This window comes from Sorex araneus, chromosome 7 (assembly GCF_027595985.1).
Source record: "Sorex araneus isolate mSorAra2 chromosome 7, mSorAra2.pri, whole genome shotgun sequence".
NCBI classification, from domain to species: Eukaryota; Metazoa; Chordata; class Mammalia; order Eulipotyphla; family Soricidae; genus Sorex; species Sorex araneus.
Window position 1 is genome coordinate 13,562,784 of NC_073308.1, and position 6,006 is coordinate 13,568,789.

Genomic DNA, 6,006 nt, shown 5'->3' on the forward strand with positions numbered 1-6,006 from the left:
CTTTCCACTGTTGTCCCTCCTCGGGCCGGAGAGATCTCCAGGGGAGCGCGCACTTTCAGGGTCAGGGGAATGATACCCATCATTGTTACTGGTTTTGGCCTATGAATATGCCACGGGGAGCTCCTTTCCGGCCCCGCGCGAGATCGACCCCGGAGGCAACTGAACCACTTTGGGCACGAGCGGCGCCCCCAAAATGCCTCCACACTGTGTGCTCGGAGCTACTGGCCCAGGCGCTGCCAGCGGGGTATGGTCTTTTCTCTCTCAACTCTTTCTTTTTGAACACAGCGAGGCAATAGCCGGTTTTTAGACTCTACAGGAAGCCCGGGAAAGCCGATGGGCGGGACTTCCGGATCCGCCCTGTGCCGGCCGACATTTAAGCACAGAGCCACGTGGGGACGCTCCTTTCCGCCCCGCGCGAGATCGACCCCGGAGGCAACTGAACCACTTTGGACACGAGCGGCGCCCCAAAAATGCCTCCAAACTGTGTGCTCGGAGCTTCTGGCCCAGGCGCTACCAGCGAGTGATGCAACTACCAAAAGAATTTTCCCTGGACTACATATAGAAATCCAAAACCGCGCGGCTGCGATAGCAGCCTCGTGACCTAATATCTCTTGATTGTCAGCAATGTGTAAATCTTCCTTTTTGGCAGGGCTTACCGTGGGGGGAAACTCCAAACAATAGTGCTGAGTTTTTTGTTGAAGGGTAAAAGATTGTAGCGATAGAATTTTAGGCAGAATTTTCCCTGGACTTTATATAGAAACCCAAAACCGCGCGGCCGCGGCAGCCTAATGTCATCTAATCATCAGCAATATGAAATGGTTCCTTTGTAATGGGTTGGACTTTGGGGGGACCATAATAGGGTTAAAGTTTGTAGCGACGTGTAATTTCTGGCTGTACTTTCCCTGGACTTTATACAGAAATTCAAAGCCGCGAGGCCGCTGCCATGGCCACGCAACCTATTGTCATTTAATCATCACCAATATGAAATGGTTCCTTTTTAATGGGTCGGACTTTGGTGGGAAATCCTAACAAGAATAGTAAGTCTTTTGCTGAAATATTGAAGGCTACCAAAGTGGTAGCCATCTCTATAGACTGAACTAAGCCATATCCCCACGCTGGCTGAGAAGAAATATCCTTCTTTCTCGGGAAGAAACGCGGCATGGCGTTAACCATAGTATGATGTCCATTAAGCTGACACGGACATGGTGGCGTGGGAATGGGATACAAGGGAATAAATTATTATGTACTTGGAACAGCGGGACGCTGGTGGAATCTCGAGCCGGGGCCGATACCAGCGTATTACTTTTGGTTCCAGAAACTGCTTGCAGACATTCTACTAGACTATCAACTAAGCCAGAGCCCCACGCCGGCTGATGACGGGAAATAACCATCTTTTTTGGTTTGTTTTCCCTTTGTCAGGCAGCGTGGTGATTACTAAACAGGCGTGAACTCGGTGGCGCAAGACGAGGGGGGAAAAAAATAGAAAAGTTATGTAACAAACAGCGGGTCTTAACATCTCTACATTCTCAGCAATGGAGAGCCATCAAATGCTTCCTTGACAGTGGGACTGTCTTTTCTTTTTTTGGGGGAAACCCTAACAACAATAGTGAGTTATGTGTTGAAACATGGACTGTAACCAAGATAAAGCGTAAATGAAGTGAAACTTATCACTTACAAGGGCGGGGACTGGGGGGGCGGGAGGGGGCGGGAGGTATATTGGGGTGGTTGGTGATGGAATATGGGCACGGGTGAAGGGAAGGGTGTTTGAGTATTGTATAACTGACATAATCCTGAGAACTATATAACCCTCCACATGGTGATTCAATAAAATTTAAATTTTAAAAAAAAAAAAAAGAATATGCCACGGGGAGTTTGTCAGGCTCTACCATGAGGGCAGGAAACTCTTGGTAGCTTGCCAGGTTCTCCGAGAGGGAGAACTAGGCTACAAGCTTCCAGGAGCTTGGTTTTATAGTCTCTGGATGTTGGTCACTGATGGGATTACAAAGCATCAGGGACAGTTCCTGGGTGTGACTGCCTAGCTACTGGAAAATGGGGGATCTGGGCAGAAGAGGCCCAGTCCCAATCCGAGCAAGCTTGGAGATCTCAGCCCCAGGTCCCACACACCTGGGTTCCTCTGCTGGTAACTTCATGTGTGAGGGTCATCCAAATGTGTGGAGAGGGGCCTTGAACATGGCTGTGGCTAGGTTCCGGAGGTCTTTGGCTGCGGGGGCTCTGCTCGGGGTGGGAAGGGAAATTCAACCCACCCCCTCCGAGGGGCCCCAGTAAAGACAGTCAGGCGCGGGGGCAAGAGACTACCTCTCTAGCTCCAAAAATTATTGTTTTTTTGGAAGGAGGTTCACACCTGGCGACAGTCCGGGTTTACTCCTGGATCTGTGCTCAACGATTACTCCTGGCTGTGCTCAGGGAGACCATATGGGGTGCCAGGAACCGAACCCAGGTTGGCCACGTGCAAGGCAAGTGCCCTACCCACAGTACTACCACTCTGGCCCTTACAATTGTTAGGGTCGGCAGATCTCTGCCCGGGGGAGGCTCGGAGAGATAAAAGAACAAAACCAAGACAACTCTTTCTGCAAATGCATGGGGTTTATTTAAGCCAATATAGCCATATTGGGACCTTCAATTGTGCCTCAATAGTGTGGCATAACTGAAGGCCCCGACCTCCAAAAAGCAGGCTGTATTTATACCCTTTTGGGGGAGAAATGAAAATCTCACATATCAAAGGGAATCACATAGGTCACTTAATTTGCATATCTAAACATTTGTTGACAAATGAAAATCTCACATATCAAAGGGAATCACATCTATATATCAAAGGGGATCACACATATTGGGGGAAAATTACATGTATTGAATCAAAGGAGAATCATACATATCAAAGAAAATCACAGGTATTGGATCAATAGGAAAACCATACAAAAGGGAAAACCACACCTATTTCACTTAATATGCTAATTTCAACATTTGTTGACCTGTTCGAGCAGATGTTTGTTTACAGTTCCTAGGGGCAGTTTGTTGGCCCATTTGGTGACAGAGTCCTGCCCAGGGGTAGGTCCTGAAGACATCTTTCAAAGCAGTCAAGTAGTTACAAAGGGCAACTTCAGCGGTTAACCCTTAACCTGCCCTTCAGTTCTTGACTCTTAACCTGCCCTCCTCTTCACAAATTTTAAGTTCACAAAAGCAGTGTTTGCTCTCAGTGAAAGGGGAGCCTCCTTGCCCAGGAATCCTGTACTCTTTCAGTTTTTCTTTAGTTTTGTCTTTGGGTTTTTTTCACCTCTGCTAGTGCTGCTCAGAAGTTACTCCCAGGGCTGTCTGTGCTCGGGTGTTGCTCTGGGGACTATCCCGTGCTGAGGGTCACACCCGTGCCTTCCACACATGGAGCCTCTGCTCCAGCCTAGGGAGCCCTCTCCCTGGCCCAGACCCTGTGTATTCTGAACCACTGTATTTTCCAATCTGTGGTAACTGTGATTTGAGTAATAGTAGTTACACAGTTACACCCAATGCTCAAAAATGTGTGTTAAGCGCTTAGACATCACATTTCCTGTCTCATTTATTGGTCTGTGCAAGTCTCCCTGGGGCTTACTGATATGCTAATGGAATGTTACAAAGGCTGTGCTCAGGCCCTTGGGGAAAGGAAGCAGAAGAAACTGTGTGACTGGAAGAACCAAGTGCTTCCCTGTCCCAGTTGAGATGCAGGGACATGCACTATCAGTGATTGTGCATGGAGAGAAAGATACATCTGGAAATAAGAAAATAATTGATAGGGCTTTTTGCGGGGAGGGGTGGTGTGCAGTACCTGCCTGTGCTCAGGGCTTACTCCTGATATATTCGGGTTGAAGAGGAGGGCAAGTTAAGAGTCAAGAATTGAAGGGCAGGTTAAGGGTTAACCGCTGAAGTTGCCCTTTGTAACTACTTGACTGCTTTGAAAGATGTCTTCAGGACCTACCCCTGGGCAGGACTCTGTCACCAAATGGGCCAACAAACTGCCCCTAGGAACTGTAAACAAACATCTGCTCGAACAGGTCAACAAATGTTGAAATTAGCATATTAAGTGAAATAGGTGTGGTTTTCCCTTTTGTATGGTTTTCCTATTGATCCAATACCTGTGATTTTCTTTGATATGTATGATTCTCCTTTGATTCAATACATGTAATTTTCCCCCAATATGTGTGATCCCCTTTGATATATAGATGTGATTCCCTTTGATATGTGAGATTTTCATTTGTCAACAAATGTTTAGATATGCAAATTAAGTGACCTATGTGATTCCCTTTGATATGTGAGATTTTCATTTCTCCCCCAAAAGGGTATAAATACAGCCTGCTTTTTGGAGGTCGGGGCCTTCAGTTATGCCACACTATTGAGGCACAATTGAAGGTCCCAATATAGCTATATTGGCTTAAATAAACCCCATGCATTTGCAGAAAGAGTTGTCTTGGTTTTGTTCTTTTATCTCTCTGAGCCTCCCCCGGGCAGAGATCGCCCCTAACAGGGTCATTCCTGGCATACTCAGGATTAGACCCACATCAGGTAGGTACCTTACCCACTGTACTATCTCTCTGGCCCCAGGCCAACAGGTCTCAATGATCAATACAGGGAGCAGAAAGAGGATGATCATCAGATTTCCAACACTCAAAATGTTATTCCTAGTTAAGTTTCTAATTTTGTTTTTATTATCTGTTTGTTTGATAATAAAAGGTCATGCAGGAGGTACTTAGGGGCTATTCCTCTATGCTCAGAGTGATCCCTGGGGTTGCTCAGGGACCCATATATGGGGATTTGAACCATGGTCTGCTGCTTGTGTCTTACTCTGTACTATCTCTCCAGCTTCTGGCAGCGTCTTAAAGCTATTCAGTGTTCTCTTAGGTCAAACAGACCAACAAGTACTGAGCCTCTTAAGAAATGAAACATTGGAATAACACAGCAAAAATACTTATTACTCTTGGTAAAACTCACCATTCTTACTGTCTTAAGTTTCCCAAGATACAAAGTAAGGAAATACAAAAGAGCCAGGGAAAGAAGATTCAAATAGCAAAATATTAATGTCTTTCTATGTGGCTCAAGGGTGAAAAAGAGGACATGAATACGAGACACAGGAGCTGTAAAACCTATCACACTTTTCATCAGTTTATGCATAGCACTCATCATTTTATAATAGTTTCCTATACATTTCTCATTCAACACAACTTTAGTAATCTGTACTCCAGACAGTGAAAGTAGGACACAGGGATAGAGACTGGTCCTCTCCGGAACTCACTAATATGATTTTCACAACCTTGTAGATATCTTATTCCCATTCATGGAAACTAAGGTCGAACTGTTGCTAATGGCACAGGCTCAGGATTATGGTATTTTCTGAGTATTCACATACTCACACATGCTCATCTTGGTAAGGCTTTACTGTATCCTCAAAGTAAAAAATGGGAATACTGACATTCACCTACTGGAGTGGGTTTTTTTTTTAAAAAAAAAAAAAACTGGGGTTCTTACGGTGATTATACAAGCACATGCATGTTAAAGTGCTTATCTTAATGGTTAGCATCCATTCACTTTAGTCTTCGTTATTGAATGGTTCGCAAAAAAAGAAAAGACAATATACATTTATTTACCCTTTTTTTCAATTGTCCTTCCCCCAAATGCCCCCTACGTCGTTTCTCTTTCATGAGCAAAACCTCCTAACAACCTGGAGGGACCGTTTATCCCAATCGCTCTTGCCTAATCTTCATTCTCCGGTCTGTTCTGTTCACACTTTTGGGGGGTAGGCGGGTCCCCTTAACAGTGCTCAAGGAGTGTAGGACGACTTGTTCCATCTATCTCCTTGGCCCCTCACTCCATTTCTTCCCGGCCTATTCCTGTCCGCTATGCTCCCACCACCCTGCAGACTCTCCCTTTGGAGTATTGCGTGGCTATGTACAAAAACTGTCCGACTCAATTTCTCCAGGAAAGTGGGAGTGAGTTACTTCCATCTATTTACAGGTCTGTTAGGCG